Below are 17,066 nucleotides of genomic sequence, written 5' to 3' on the forward strand. Positions count from 1 at the left end.
TATACACAATAGAATAATACACTATCCTACTGTCTGGATCAGGATAGACAGAAACAAAAAGTACAAGAAAGGACTTCTTCGGCTGCGGATCAGCATGAAAGAGAAGCGGCTCACCGTAGAAGTCCCCAAGCGTGCTCACTGATGCGCACCAGGATGATGTCCAGATCCACCTGCCTCATATCCTGTACATTTAAATACAGAAGCGTAGTACGAGTACATAAACCACATGTACTCAGTAAGTATCCCGTCTAATCTCGAAGAAGTAGAGACGAGAGGTTGACTTGATACTTACTAAGGTCAAGATAATATAATATAATAAAGTGAGATATATAGCATGAAGGATTTCCAATAACACAAGTTTAATAGAAGAGTCATATTCATGTTCTCGTCATAATTAAATTACCAGTTTTCCCTTTTTCATATTAAATGAGTGATCATGTCATAACTAAATGTAAGCATATAAATCATGCACAATCATGCCGAGGTCGACGGCCCGCTCCAACAGAAAATAATTTGTGCACTGCCGAGGGTCGAGCGGCACGAACTATAGATGCATCTATTCTCACCGAGGCGATCGGCCCGATCCATAATCATCAAGAAAATATCAAGAAAGCACATAAGGCTCAATTACATACAAGGGAATTCCTACCAAGGCTCAACAAACTCATATGTTCACTTTTCATTTCCTCAAGTCTCTAGCAAATCATAAATGATCACATTGGCAATTTAAAATAAGATATATTCCCCAATTAGACACGACGTGGGTCCTAAACTACCCGAACAATTATCATATAGTAGCTACGCACGGACTCTCGTCACCTAGTACGTACGCAGCCCCCGCATTTAACAATAATTACTCATTTACAATCCTATGGGGACAATTCCCTCTTACAAGGTTAGTAAGGAGACTTACCTCGCTCCAAAGTGCACTCCCAAAGTCCAAGAACGAGCCCAAGTCCTTAATTTGAAGCCGAACAATCCCAAACTAATCAAACGAAGTAAGAACTAGTAAATAAATGCTTACAAGATCGAATTCTAAACCATTTAAGCACTTTTCTAACCATTAACACAAGTTTCCTAAATTCTGACCCCGGGCCCACGTGCCCGGATCCCGAGATTTTTTGAAGGAAGTTGTTCTCTATCACCTAAGGATCACAAATATATGATTTCTAGTTCATTACATGGAAACTTATGTGATCAAACCTTAGTTTTCATTAAACCCTAGGTCTAGCTCAAATCCCTTGATTTTACCTAATTTTTAGTGTTAAATCTACCTAATGTTTATGTATTTGAACTAAAAGTGAGTGGGGATTACTTACCTTGCAATGTTATGTTGAAACCTCCTCTTTGGAATCACCAAAATTGCCTAAGTGTTGAGAGAAATGTGAAAGAAATGAGCTTGAGCTCGTATTAAATGAACCCTTCTGTCCCCAGCTATTTTCACATTTGCGGAGGTATTTCCGCTTTTGCGGAATCCGCTTCTGCGGAAAATGGCCGCTTCTGCGGCTTTTGGAAATTGGGGCTAATCCGCTTCTGTGGTCTGGGGGCCGCATAGGCGGAACCGCTTCTGCGGTCCCTGGGCCGCTTCTGCGGAACTGGGAGAATTGGGCCGGACCGCTTCTGCGGTCTAGGGGTCGCAGGAGCGGAACCGCATCTGCGGTCCCTGGGCCGCTTCTACGGTTTCCCAGGACCTGACCCCTTTACGCTTCTGCGATAAATCGACCGCTTCTGCGGTCCAAGAGCCACAGAAGCGGTTATGACAGAAGCAGCAGATCTCAGGCCTTTTCCAAGTTTTCAACTTCACTCGACCCTCGACCGTTGACGCTTGGGGTTCCCGAGCCCCGCCCGAACATACCGACAAGTCTGAAATTACGAGGCGGACCTACTCGAACCCTCGAAACGCTTAAAACAACGCTAAATCAAGGAATCAACCCCAAAACCAAATGATTCAAATCATTGAACCTTCAAGTTCTGAATTTCCTCCTAACGAGTCAAAACGCCCTTAACCTACTCGGATTGCCACCAAATTTTACAAGCAAGTCTTAACTGATATTTCGGATTGGTACCAAGTTTCGGAATCAAAATCCGAATCCGATACCTAGGAAAACAATAATTTCTTACTTTATTTAAATCTTTGAAACTTAAACTTAACAATTTCACGTAAAAATTTATTACTCGGGCTAGGGACCTCGGAATTCGATTCTGGGTATACGCCCAGGTCCTATATTTTTCCACGGACCCTCAGAAATTGTCAAATCACGATTCTGGGTCCTTTTCCCCAAAATGTCGACCGAAGTCATACTTGGCCCTTTTAAAGAAACCTAAAGAAGCAACTAGGCTTATTCTTGCTCAAAACTCTTCTAACTTCTGAACCACCCGTCCCTGCGAGTCATAAATTAGTTAAAGCAAGTGCGGGAAGTATTATTTAAGGGAACGGGGTTCAAAAATGAAAAACGACCAGTCGGATCGTTACATTCTCCACCTCTTAAATAAACGTTCGTCCTCGAACGGACATAGAAAAGTACCTGGACTGCTGAATAAGTGGGGATATCGGCTCCGCATGTCCTCCTCGAACTCCCAGGTCGCCTCCTCCACCGGTTGGCCCCTCCACTAGACTCTCACCGCAGAAATTCTCTTGGACCTCAACTGGCGGTCCTGTCTATCAACAATGGCAACTGGCTCCTCCTCGTAGCCCAAGCTCTCGTCTAGCTGAATGGTACTGAAATCCAACACGTGTGAATAGTCGGCATGATACTTTCGAAGCATCGATACATGGAAGACTGGATGAACTCCTGATAAACTGGGAGGTAAAGCAAGCTCATAGGCAACCTCTCCAACTCGCCTCAACACCTCAAAGGGGCCAATAAACCTTGGGCTTAGCTTGCCCTTCTTCCCAAACCTCATAATGCCCTTCATTGGCGAGACTTTCAAGAGAACCTTCTCGCCAATCGTGAATTATACATCACGTGCCTTCTGATCCGCGTAACTCTTCTGCCTGGACTGAGCCGTGCGGAGCCTCTCCTGAATCAACTTTACCTTATCCAAGGCATCCTGAACCAAATCTGTACCAAGCAACTTAGCCTCACCAGGCTCAAACCACCCGATAGGAGAACGACAACACCGACCATATAATGCCTCATACGGGGCCATCTCTATGTTGGACTGATTGCTGTTATTGTATGCAAACTCCGCCAAGAGCAAGAACTGATCCCACTGCCCTCCAAAGTCGATCACACATGCTCTAAGCATATCCTCTAAAATCTGAACTGTCCGCTCCGACTGCCCGTCGGTCCGAGGATGGAGTGCCGTGCTGAGCTCTACGCGGGTCCCCAACTAACTCTGAACAACTCTCCAGAAATGGGAAGTGAACTGAGGGCCTCTGTCCGATATGATGGAAACCGGCATACCGTGCAACCTGACTATCTCCCGAATGTAAATCTGAGCATATCTCTCCGCCGTATAAGTATTCGCCACAGGAATGAAGTGGGCCGACTTGGTCAACCTATCTACAATAACCCACACTGAATCAACCTTTCGCTGAGTCCACGGCAACCCAACCACAAAATCCATGGTAATGCGCTCCCACTTCCATTTCGGAATGGGCATCTGCTGAAGTAGGCCACCTGGCCTCTGGTGCTCATATTTGACCTACTGGCAATTTAAACATCTAGCAACATACTCCACCATGTCCATCTTCATCCTCCGCCACTAGTAGTGCTGTCTCAAGTCACGATACATCTTTGTGGCACCCGGATGTATGGAATACCTCGAACTGTGGGCCTCCTCTATAATCCTCTCTCTCAGGCCATCAACATTTGGAACATATACACGGCCCTGGAGCCGTAATACACCATCCTTGCTAATAGAAATCTCCTTGGCACCTCCCTGAAGTACCGTCTCTCTGAGGACCGCCAAATGTGGATCATCGAACTGTCGGGCCTTAATCTGCCCCAATAACGAAGACTGAGCAACCACACATGCTAGAACTCGGCTGGGCTCCCAAATGTCCAACCTCACTAGTCTGTTAGCTAAAGACCGGATGTCTAATGGTCTCATCTCGGCAGGAATGAATGCCAAGCTACCCATACTCTCCGCCTTTCTGCTCAAGGCATCCGCGACCACATTCGCCTTACCTGGATGATAAAGAATGGTAATGTCATAATCCTTTAGTAACTCAAGCCACCTGCGCTGCCTCAAATTATGATCCCTCTACTTGAACAAATGCTGCAAGCTGCAATGGTCTGTAGAAACCTCACATGGCACTCCATATAAATATTGCCTCCATATCTTAAGAGCATGAACAATCGCCGCCAACTCTAGATAGTGCACATGGTAATTTTTCTCATGAACTTTCAGCTGACGTGAAGCATATGCAATAACTCGCCCCTCCTGCATCAATACACATCCCAAGCCAACGCGAGAAGCGCCGCAATACACTGTATACATCCCTGAACCGGAAGGCAATACAAGAACTAGTGCCGCGGTCAAAGTCGTCTTGAGCTTCTGGAAGCTCTCCTCACAATCATCGGACCAACAGAATGGAGCACCCTTTTGGGTAAATCTGGTCAGAGGTGATGCAATAGATGAAAAGCCCTGCACAAATCGCTGGTAATAACCTGCTAACCCCAAGAAACTCCTGATCTCGGTCATTGAAGTAGGACGTGGCCAACTCTGAACTGCCTCAATCTTCTTGGGATCCACCTTGATACCCTCTCCTGACACTACATGCCCCAAGAATGCTACTCACTCTAGCCAAAACTCACACTTGGAGAACTTAGCATAAAGCTTCTGCTCTCGCAAGGTCTGAAGCACTACTCTCAAATGCTGCTCGTGCTCCCCCAGGCTACGCGAGTATATCAAGATGTCGTCAACGAAGACGATAACAAAGGAATCAATATAGGGCCTGAACACCCTGTTCATCAAGTCCATAAATGCCGCTGGAGCATTAGTCAAGCCAAATGACATCACCAGGAACTCATAGTGGTCATATCTAGTCCTGAATGCGGTCTTCGGAACATCTGAATCCCGAATCTTCAGCTGATGATACCCTGACCTCAGGTCAATCTTAGAGAACATCCTAGCACCCTGCAGCTGGTCAAACAAATCATCAATACGGGGCAATGGATACTTGTTCTTGATGGTGACTTTGTTCAACTCGCGATAATCAATGCACATCCGCATAGTCCCATCCTTCTTCTTTACAAATAGCACTGGCGCACCCCAAGGCGATACACTAGGCCTAACAAACCCTTTAGCTAACAACTTCTCCAACTGCTCCTTCAGCTCCTTAGGAGCCATACGGTACGGCGGGATATATATAGGCTGAGTGCCTGGAGCCAAATCAATATAGAAATAATTATCACGATCCGGAGGCATGCCAGGAAGATCAGAAGGAAAAACATCGGCGAACTCTCGGACTACTGGCACTGAATCAATCGTCGTAGACTCTGCGGTGGTGTCTCGAACATAAGCTAAGTAATCCAAACACCCCTTCTCAACCATGCGCTGAGCCTTCAGGAAGGAAATGACCCTGCTAGGTGTATCCACAGTGGAACCCTTCCACTCTAATCTCGGCAACCCTGGCATCGCTAGAGAAACAGTCTTGGCATGGCAATCTAGAACGGCGGGATATGGAGATAACCAATCCATGCCCAGGATAACCTCAAAATCGATCATGTCGAGCAACAAAAGATCTGCCCTAGTCTCAAGACCACAGAAAGTAACCACACAAGACCGGTAGATCCGGTTCACAACCACAGAATCACCCACAGGAGTGGACACATGAATAGGAACACCCAAAGGCTCAGGAGAAATAGCCAGGAAACGAGCAAACAGAGATGATACATATGAATAAGTAGACCCTGGATCAAATAATACCGATGCATCTCTACCGCTGACGGAAATTATTCCTGTGATGACGGCATCTGAGGCCAATACATCTGGCCTAGCTGGAAGAGCATAGAATCTAGCTGGAGCACCGGCTTTCTGGCCTCCAACTGACTGAGTAGTAGCTGGCTGACCTCTCCCTGTCTGGCCTCTACCCCTGGAACGACCTCTACCAGTCTGCTCTCCACCTCTAGGCGGCTGGGCCGCTGGTGCNCTCCAATATCCTCATGTTGTGCAGTCTATCCCTGCACCTGTCAATGAAATCCTGGGCATCCTCATGACGCTTGCCCCCGAAGACTGGAGGGTGCAACCTGGTCCATCTGTCTAACAACTTCTACGGATCGCCGTCCACAGCTGGCCTGGGCTGGGGCGCTGCTGCAGCAACTGGCTGAACCCCCTCCGTGGGTAGTGCACCCAGAGTATGATAAACTGCGGCTGTATGACCTGGAGCCTATGCGGTAGGGGTCTGTGCTCCCCCTCCCGCATGTGAGGTAGCAGGATCTGCTGGAAATAAACCAGCCTGAGTCATGGTGTCCATGGACCGAAGCATACGGCCCATGACCTACTGAAATCCCGGCGCAGTCATGAAATCCACTAGAGTAGGCACAGCTGCGGGCACCGCCCTGCTCCTCAACAATGGGATCCCTCATAGGACCTGCTGGTGGTGCATCTCGAATAGCTCTAGGACGCCCGCGTCCCGTACCACGGGCTGGTACTCTCCCCCGGCCTCTCCCTCGGCCTCTAGCAACGGGGGGAGCGGCTCTTCCCAGGCCCGGAACGTCGGCGGTACGAGTCCTCACCATCTATGAGAGAATAGAAAAGGAAACTTAGTGCACCGACCACTGCACGATGGAAAATGAATAAAGAGTAGTCTTTCCTAACACCCTATAGCCTCTCGAAGATAAATACAGACGTCTCCGTACCGATCTACAAGACTCTATTAGGTTTGCCCATAACTTGTGAGACCTAAGTGAACCTAGTGCTCTGATACCATGTTGTCACGACCCATTTTCCATGCTAGGTCATGATGGCGCCTAACACCATTGTCAGGCCAGCCGATGCAGAAATGTGATTAAGTTCTCATTTTATTTAGGCAAAGACAGTTATACTAGATTTTCGAATTTAAAGTTAAGACCAGTAAAGATTATAAAGTGCTAAAATAGCGATACAACCCCAAAATAAATGTCTACTACTGTGTGTGCAAGAACCTGGTGTCACAAGCTACGGGCGACTAGTAGAAAATACACAAAAGAATAATATACTATCCTACTGTCTGAATCAGGATAGACAGAAACAAAAAGTACAAGAAAGGACTTCTTCGACTGCGGATCAGCATGAAAGAGAAGCAACTCACCGTAGAAGTCCCCAAGCGTGCTCACTGATGCGCACCAGGATGATGTCCAGATCCACCTGCCTCAAATCCTGTACATTTAAGTACAGAAGCGTAGTATGAGTACATAAACCACATGTACTCAGTAAGTATCCTGTCTAATTTCGAAGAAGTAGAGACGAGAGGGTGACTTGATACTTACTAAGGTCAAGATAATATAATATAATAAAGTGAGATATACAGCGTGAAGGATTTCCAATAACACAAGTTTAATAGAAGAGTCATATTCATGTTCTCGTCATAATTAAATTACCAGTTTCCCTTTTTCATATTAAATGAGTGATCATGTCATAAGTAAATGTAAGCATATAAATCATGCACAATCATGCCGAGGTCGACGGCCCGCTCCAATAGAAAATAAATTGTGCACTGCCGAGGGTTGAGCGGCACGAACCATAGATGCATCTATTCTCACCGAGGCGATCGGCCCGATCCATAATCATCAAGAAAATATCAAGAAAGAACATAAGGCTCAATTACATACAAGGGAATTCCTACCAAGGCTCAACAAACTCATATGTTCACTTTTCATTTCCTCAAGTCTCTAGCAAATCATAAATGATCATATTGGCAATTTAAAATAAGATATATTCCCCAATTAGACATGACGTGGGTCCTAAACTACCCGAACAATTATCATATTGTAGCTACGCACGGACTCTCGTCACCTAGTACGTATGTAGCCCCCACATTTAGCAACAATTACTCATTTACAATCCTATGGGGACAATTCCCTCTTACAAGGTTAGAAAGGAGACTCACCTCGCTCCAAAGTGCACTCCCAAAGTCCAAGAACGAGCCCAAGTCCTTAATTCGAAGACGAACAATCCAAAACTAGTCAAACGAAGTAAGAACTAGTAAATAAAGGCTTACAAGATCGAATTCTAACCATTTAAGCACTTTTCTAACCATTAACACAAGTTTCCTAAATTCCGACCCCGGGGCCACATACCTGGATTCCGAGATTTTTTGAAGGAAGTTGTTCTCTATCACCTAAGGATCACAAATATATGGTTTCTAGTTAATTACATGGCAAATTATGTGATAAAACCTTAGTTTCCATTAAACCCTAGGTCTAGCTCAAATCCCTTGATTTTACCTAATTTTTAGTGTTAAATCTACCTAATGTTTATGTATTTGAACTAAAAGTGAGTGGGGATTACTTACCTTGCAATGTTATGTTGAAACCTCCTCTTTGGAATCACCAAAATCGCCTAAGTGTTGAGAGAAATGTGAAAGAAATGAGCTTGAGCTCGTATTAAATGAACCCTTCTGTCCCCAGCTATTTTCGCATCTGCAGAGGTATTTCCGCTTCTGCGGAATCCGCTTCTACGGAAAATGGCCGCTTCTGCAGCTTTTGGAAATTGGGGCTAATCCGCTTCTGCGATCTGGGGGCCGCATAGGCGGAACCGCTTCTACGGTCCCTGGGCCGCTTCTGCTGAACTGGGAGAATTGGGCCGGACCGCTTCTGCGGTCCCTAGGCCTCTTCTGCGGTTTCCCAGGACCTGACCCCTTTTCGCTTCTGCGATAAATCGACCGCTTCTGCGGTCCAAGAGCCGCAGAAGCGGTTATGACAGAAGCAGCAGATCTCAGGCCTTTTCCAAGTTTTCAACTTCACTCGACTCTCGATCGTTGATGCTCGGGGCTCCCGAGCCCCGCTCGTACATACCGACAAGTCTGAAATCACGAGGTGGACCTACTCGAACCCTCGAAATGCTTAAAACAACGCAAAATCAAGGAATCAACCCCAAAACCAAATGATTCAAATCATTGAACCTTCAAGTTCTAAATTTCCTCCTAACGGGTCAAAACGCCCTTAACCTACTCGGATTGACACCAAATTTTACAGCCAAGTCTTAACTGATATTTCGAACTTGTACCAAGTTTCGGAATCGAAATCCGAACCCGATACCTAGGAAAACAATAATTTCTTAGTTTATTTAAGTCTTTGAAACTTAAACTTAAACTTCATTACTCGGGCTAGGGACCTCGGAATTCGATTCCGGGCATACGCCCAGGTCCCATATTTTTCCACGGACCCTCAGAAATTGTCAAATCATGATTCTGGGTCCGTTTCCCCAAAATGTTGACCGAAGTCAAACTTGGCCCTTTTAAAGAAACTTAAAGAAGTAACTAGGCTTATTCTTGCTCAAAACTCTTCTAACTTCCGAACCACCCGTCCCCGCGAGTCATAAATTAGTTAAAGCAAGTGCGGGAAGTATTATTTAAGGGAACGGGGTTCTAAAATGCAAAACGACCAGTCGGGTCGGCACAAAAGGAGACTCACCTCGCTCCGAAGACTCATAACCGGCACTCTACATTCTTCCGAAGGCTCGAACCAACGCACAATGCTCCAAAACTAGCCAATGGTCAGACAAATCCATTAATATATGCTCAATTGAACTTTACAACCCAATTTGTAGCAATTCCTAACCCCGAACGAAAAGTTGACAAAAATGCCCTCGGGCCCACGTGCCCGGAATTCGAAATTTTTCAAAGATAAAGTTTACCCATGAACTCACGAACTCAAATATATGATTTTCTCTTAATTCCATACGCAAAATCGTGGCTAAATTCCAAGAATATAATTTTCTAGGTTTCCCACCAAAACCTCAGATTTTTTATACGAGTTTTCATGCCCAAATCCATACATAATTGATCTATACTCAAAATAGGTGGGAATAACTTACCTTAACATTGATGACGAAAATCCCCTCTTGATGCTCTCTAAAAATAGCCCAAGCCATGAAAAATGTGAGAAAGAATAGCCAACCCCCGATTTTTAAACATTCTGCTGCCTCCAGGTACTTCCGCTTCTACGGAAGAAACACTGCATCAGCGTTTCCGCTTTTGCGAACAGCCCGCCGCTTCTGCGGCTTCCCCTGGCCCAGCCCCTTTTCGCTTCTGAGGGGCCGCTTCTGCGGCTACTCAACCGCAGAAGCGAAAACACCAGCAACCAGATGCCTTCAACTTTCTTCCAAATTCCAATTTCGATCCGTTAACCATCCGGAATCAACCCGAGGCCCCCGAGACCTCAACCAAACCTACAAACCAATCCCAAAACGCGTTACAGACTTGCTCGAGGCCTGACATCACATCGAACAATGCTAAAATCATGAATTACACCCCGATTCAAGCTTTATGAACTTTAAAACTTCAAACTTCTATTTTCGATGTTTAGACCTATCAAATCATGTCCGATTGACCTCAAATTTTGCACACAAGTCATATTTGACATTACGGACCTACTCCAACTTCCGGAATCGTATTCCGACCCCGATATAAAAATGTCCACCCCCGGTCTAACTTTTCAAAAACCTTCAAATTTCTATCTTTAGCCAAAAGGCTTCAAAATGACCTACGGACATCCGAATTCACTTCCGATCGCGCTCCCAACTCCAGAATCACCATACGGAACTACTCCCAGTCTTGTAATCCCAAACGGACATTGATATCGCTGAAATGCACTTCAAGCCAAACTTAAGGAATTTCTTCAAAAATGCTAACTTCCACAATAGGCGCCAAAAGACTCCCGGGTTATTCAAAACCCAATCCGAGCATACGCCCAAGTCCGAAATCATCTTACGAACCTGCTGGAACCTTCAGATCCCGATTCCGAGGTCGTTTAGTCAAAAATCCAATCCTAGTTCATTCTTTCAACTTTAAGCTTCCGAAATGAGAATTTTCTTCCCAAATCAACTCCGAACTTCCCGAAATTCAATTCCGGCCACGCGTACGAGTCTTAACACCTAAAATGAAGCTGCTCATGGCATCAGACTGCTGAACGACGTGCTAGGGCTCAAAACGACCGGTCGGGTCGTTACATTCTCTTCCACTTAAACATACATTCGTCCTCGAACGTGCTGAGAACTACACTGAAGTAGTCTGAAATCACTATTTAGCACCTCATGCACCTTTTCGTGCTACCGCAACTTAGCTGAGCACATCAGCTCGATAAATTCTGAAGATATTCCCTTTTATTCGAGCAAATAAGCCATTGAGCCCGATTCTAACATCCGGAATTCTATGTCCGGCCTGTTTCCAACATACGATCACCATATCGGTCACTACACGCTGTACTCAGACATGACTGCATAACTTTGCTGGATTCTTACTTTGCAACACTTAATCCACAAGGCCACGATAATATTTTTTGATCAACTTAGCCCAATATTCAACGAATCATATGCTCCCATTGCACCTCATGACACACGCAAGTCTTACTCTAACTCTTACAATACCACCACGACGGATGAGATGTGCCGAAATTCATAATCAACTGCCGAGTCAACCAATCGTTGAGCCTATACTCTTGACAAGAAACATTACCACATTCTGAACCAAATAATGATCTCTGCTCCTTAGTATACTTCATATAATCAGATTGCACTGATCCTAAATCCCATAATCTGGTCTCACCCAGTACGAACTGCTCAGGCAATAAGCCATTCCGAATGTGATCAAAAGTCTCATCTGACGCCACAATGTGCCAAAAGGCCACCAATCCGAACACAACACAAACAGGAAATCGAACTCTAGAAGGAACTACCTAACCCCCGCACTAATACGGACTTTCCTTAGAAGATAGGAAGCGAAACACACAAAAATAGCATATAGAAAACCATACTCGACATCACACTATTCCGACGCGCAACCCGATCCAAATAACATACCCATGGCGGCGTGCCGCCCGATCCACACATAGATCTCACATAAAGAGATTGCACTTCGAGATAAATTTGCTCATTACAATAAAAATATCGAATTTGGATCGCAAGCACGCTAAGTGCATAATACCATCCCTGAGAAAACACATAGCACTATAGGCTACAAAACTCAAGCACAACTAAGGTGCGATACAAGGTCTGGATCTCAAGAGTCATTCTGCTCGCATAACATCATCGCCGCGCGGAACCTCAACACATAAGAAATTTACCAAGCCGTCTGAAAACTCATACGCCGCAATACATCATTACCTGGAATAGCTGACGACAAAATAACGCCCTGACTGTTTCTTCCATAAGGAATGCTCACTAAGACGAACACAACTGGCCTAATATAAAGCCCTGTTCACATCTAAATCAATCCACCAATCTCAAGCCGATTTCTGATTGCACCAACTAGGCTAATAACCTTTGAAAGGTCCATAGTAACTTCCCTTTCCTCACAATACATACGAACAACCGTCGTAACCGGAGCAAACCTCTTCGGTTCATAACCCATTAAACAAAGTGCCCTCCTGGCATAAATTTTCAAATTAATTATATCACCACAATTCCTCATACTTGGTTTAAATCTTTAGTCAAACAAGTGACTACATGTCACACTTATACATATTTCCCGTGTGACACGCTCCCACAATCTTCTGAAATAAATAACGGGTCTGCACATCTAAACCATCAGCTGCACTAACGCTGAAAAGCGATCAAGAATCCTTAACAGGATGCAAAGCCTCTTTCACAACACATCGATCTCAAGTGACGCTGAATACAATGCCAATTTACTTTGACATTCCATCCTTTTCTTGCTCATCCGAGCTCGTGACATCCTTACCAGCACCAAACTGCACCCTCGATCCTCACTTTGAATTTCCATGCTACTCACTGCACCCAATGTGCCAACATACGATAGAACATGATCCTCATCGTAACTCCGAAACCATTAATATTTTAACACTTCATCACGTAAGAACATTTCGCTTAGCTCACTTCAGGAGAATCATAGCAACACACAGGTAAAGTCCCATAACCGTAGAATATGCAAATCTCTAAGTAGTGGCCCAAGCCACCATATTCCTTCCGGAATCCGCTTCCACTTAACAAGCCATAACAGAAGAATGCTTCTGAATAACATCAATTATGGCGGTCGACAAACCTCACACATTCCGCCACAAATCATACGCATAACTCGATCACGCTGAATGAGCTGATCACAGACCCCAACATGCCAAATTCAACTATGGCTAATCAATCCACCTTCTTCCAATTCATCCTTGCTTGCCTTAGAAATAAGACTAACTCTATTCAACACATAATATACTCCATCTACACTCACCCCGAGTGACCTTGAATCACGAAACCACGTTGTCTCGAATCTCACGAACTATTTCATATCACTCAAATGCTACACCACAAGTCAAGATATTATAGAATATTCGGGGCACCTTCTCATAAGCTGCTACAAAGCTTGATTCTTAACTATATTCATAGGCTCGAAATCATTAGGCACCACACTTTAACTTCTGAATTCATTGGGACCATTATTGAGAGCCACCCGCTCTGACTTGGTCGTGAGTATAATCCACTCTATAAATCTTATAACACACGAATACTCTCTCGGCGAAGCACCCGGCGAAATCACTTCCTCTGAAACCTGTATCTATACAAGGCATAAATCCTGAACCTTTTTCCAAGTCCGAACATGAGCCAATAAGCCCAACCATAGCATGCCTCCAACCATTCATTCGCTCAAATTACCACTTATGGTCTCTTCCCGTAACCGAAACAACCCATCGATATGCAGATAAACGGAAACCTCGCAAGTAGTTAACCATGCAACCAAACCTTAGGCGGTGGGACTCTCGAACTTAGCTTGAAGCCACTATTACACAACCCTGGAACTCACCAGACTCCTTTATCTCTTGGTGACATAACCTTACACAATCATCCGCCGCGAATTCTCGGAATCTTTCTGTAAATCCCCCTCTTTCATATTCTGAATCATCATCCACATTCGCACGACCGATCTCTTTGTTGGATAACCAATATAATTCTTTGCAGAAGCTTCCCAAACCACGCGACCGCTAATCCGCTCACGGGAAATAACCCGCATGCGAAAATCACTTCCCGACACCTTCCAAATGCTGCTGTACGGGATACAATCACTATGACATCAACAACCAAATCCTGAGCCCAAGCTCACTCTCTAGCTGCACCAGTCCGTTCACTCCTCGTGGACATCAATTAAATGTGGGGCGACACCTTTCCAAATTTAGAGTTATGCTGCGTCCTTCTTCATTTCAAGCAGCTCCTTCCCGTTATACCAAATCTCCTGCCGCATACTGGCCCATACTTCAAGTTAACTTCGTAGGCCCCAAATCACTAATCTCTGAAATTCTCAAATCATTCCAAACGCCCATTAAGCGCGTAGCCATCCTACTACAAAGCCCATACGCAGCTCTGCTGCTCTCCCACTTTGGGCAAACTCCCTTCTTTAATCAACTACTTGATCTTTGCTTCATACACCTGGCCTTCTAGGAATTTTAGACACCGCCTACACTTCCCACATGTCTTTCCTCAGACTTTGTTGCTCATTTGCTGCCTTAAATAAACACTATCTTCGTGGCACTGAACCCACAATTGCTGCTAACCATTAAACCTTTCCAACGGTCATCTTTATCGAACCGTCAACTTTAGAAATTCTGATTCGATCCTATACCATAGCACCATGCGATGTTTGACAGTTGTATTTCCAATACTATTTCACAATACCTTCCCATAAGGCAAATTGCAGCAGATTGTAACACCAACAAACTTAGTACGTTCAATCAGGACCACGACACTCTCTCATAAAAGAAAGCTCCACCACGCTTGCAGATACCAAGTCTCATTACCTTCACCAGCCCTCATCTGACCATTCTTAGTCCGACTGCCTTTCCCCTTGCTGCTTTTGCCCTTGTCGGGAATATATACTGAATCCCTTGATTACTCACTGAGTAAACCTCCCTTCAATTCATTCACTGCCCCGACACGTGGGCAAACATCCTACCATGATAGCAACTGTGACGACCCGGCCCGTCGTCACGGGAGTTACCGCCCCGTTTCCCCCATATTATGTTGCTCTATGTTTCAATATCAGTATTTGAGTTGATCGGGTTGAATTGAATTGGTTTTAGTTGAAAATGAGGCACTTAGCCTCTTAGAAGGAAGCTTATTTTAAAAAACTCAACCGGAAGTTGACTGTATAGTTAGAGGGCTCGGATGTGAATTCTGGTGATTTGGTTAGCTTCGGGGGTTGATTTGTGACTTAGGAGTGCGATCGGAATTGAATTTGGAGGCCCGGTGTAGAATTAGGCTTGAATTGGCGAAGTTTGAATGTTGGCGAATTCCGGTTGATAGGTGAGATTTTGATCCGAGGGTTGGAATGGAGTTCTGAGGGTTGCTGTAGCTTCGTTAGGTGATTTTGGTTATGTCTGCAAATTTTCAGGTCATTCGGACGTCGTTTGGTCGGGTTTTTGGTCGAATGCGTATTGCGGAAATTTTGAAGAAACTTAGGCTTGAATTCAATGTGATTTAATGGTTGTGGCGTTGTTTGACGTGTTCTGAGGATTGGGACAAGTTTGAATAAGGTTTTAGGATGTGTTGGTGCCTTTGGTTGAGGTCCCGGGGGCCTCGGTGTGATTTCGCGTGGTCAAACGGGAGTTTTGAAGCATGTTGCAGGTCTGGTTTTACGGCTTCTGGTATTTCCGCATCTGCGGAAAAGGAGCCGCATAAGTGGTTCCGCAGATGTGGCTGAGGGGTCGCAAAAGCGGTTCTGGGAGGCTTGGAACTCTTCCGCAAAAGCGGACAAAGGTCCGCACAAGCGGCAACCGCAGGTGCGGTTTAAGACAGCAGAAGCGGTCCCTGGAGATTTAAGTCAGACCGCATAAGCGGTCATTTGGACGCAAATGCGGTGACCGCAGGTGCGGTAAAATAACCGCAAAAGCGAAACCTGGCAGGGGTTTTAGTGAACAGTGTTTCACGATTTTTGAAAGAGAAGAAAATATTTTGGACTTCGACTTAGGCGGTTTCTTGGGCGATTTTCAAGAGAATTCAAAGGGGTTTCATCAGGTATGAATTATTGGACTCGGATTATGTTATTATGGTGTAAAAACATGGATTAATCACTGAATTTTAAGGAATTAAAGGTTAAAAATGGAGGTTAGGGCTTGAAACTTAAGAGAGTTTGAATTGATGATTTAAGGGGTCAAATGGACTCCGATTCTTGTGTATTTGGTGTGTATGAACTCGTGGCGAGATAAGGATCGTATTGATGTAAAATTTTCTGGATTTCGAGAAGTGGGCCCGGGGCTCGGGTTTTGCCAACTTCGTGTTTTTGGGTGTTTTTCGAGTTCTTTCAATTGGATTATGTTCCATTAGCTTAATATTACGTATTCCTTATGGTTTTGGCCAGATTCGGCGTGCGAGGAGGTTGATTCTAGAGGAAAAGGCTTGGCGGACTAGTTTTGTAGCCGGTTTGAGGTGAGTAATTGATGTAACTGTTGCTCTGAGGGTTTGAAACCCTGGACTTTCACATCGTAACGCTATATTGAGGCGTGATACGTATTCCACGATGAGTGCGGGGTCGTTACTATTGGGGATAGAGACTTGGTCCATCCCGAGTGTGATTTTTACTATATGGGCTATTGAGACGAATACCTTATCACTGTGAATTGGGCTTAATGCCGTGTTTGGGGCATTGTGCCGACCTGTAGAATCCTTAGGAGATCTTATGTGTTTTTACCTCACTTGTGTGCATATCACATACTCTCAGTCATGTTTTCTACTATTGAAATAAGAAAAGAATTGTGTTTTTAAATCATGAATATTAAATGAAAAAGGATAAGAGGGCTGAGATCCCGATAGTATGTCATGCCCGATTGGCTATGCATTTATTTGACTGAGATGGGTCGAGGACCCGACTGCGAGGATGATTTCCTTGTTATAGATCGGGCTGCACGCCGCAACGATGATATATTGATATTGAGGCCATGAGCCTGTTTGATGCCACGACATAGAAGATATTGCGCTTG

The sequence above is a fragment of the Nicotiana attenuata genome, unplaced genomic scaffold (assembly GCF_001879085.1).
Source record: "Nicotiana attenuata strain UT unplaced genomic scaffold, NIATTr2, whole genome shotgun sequence".
Classification (NCBI taxonomy): Eukaryota; Viridiplantae; Streptophyta; class Magnoliopsida; order Solanales; family Solanaceae; genus Nicotiana; species Nicotiana attenuata.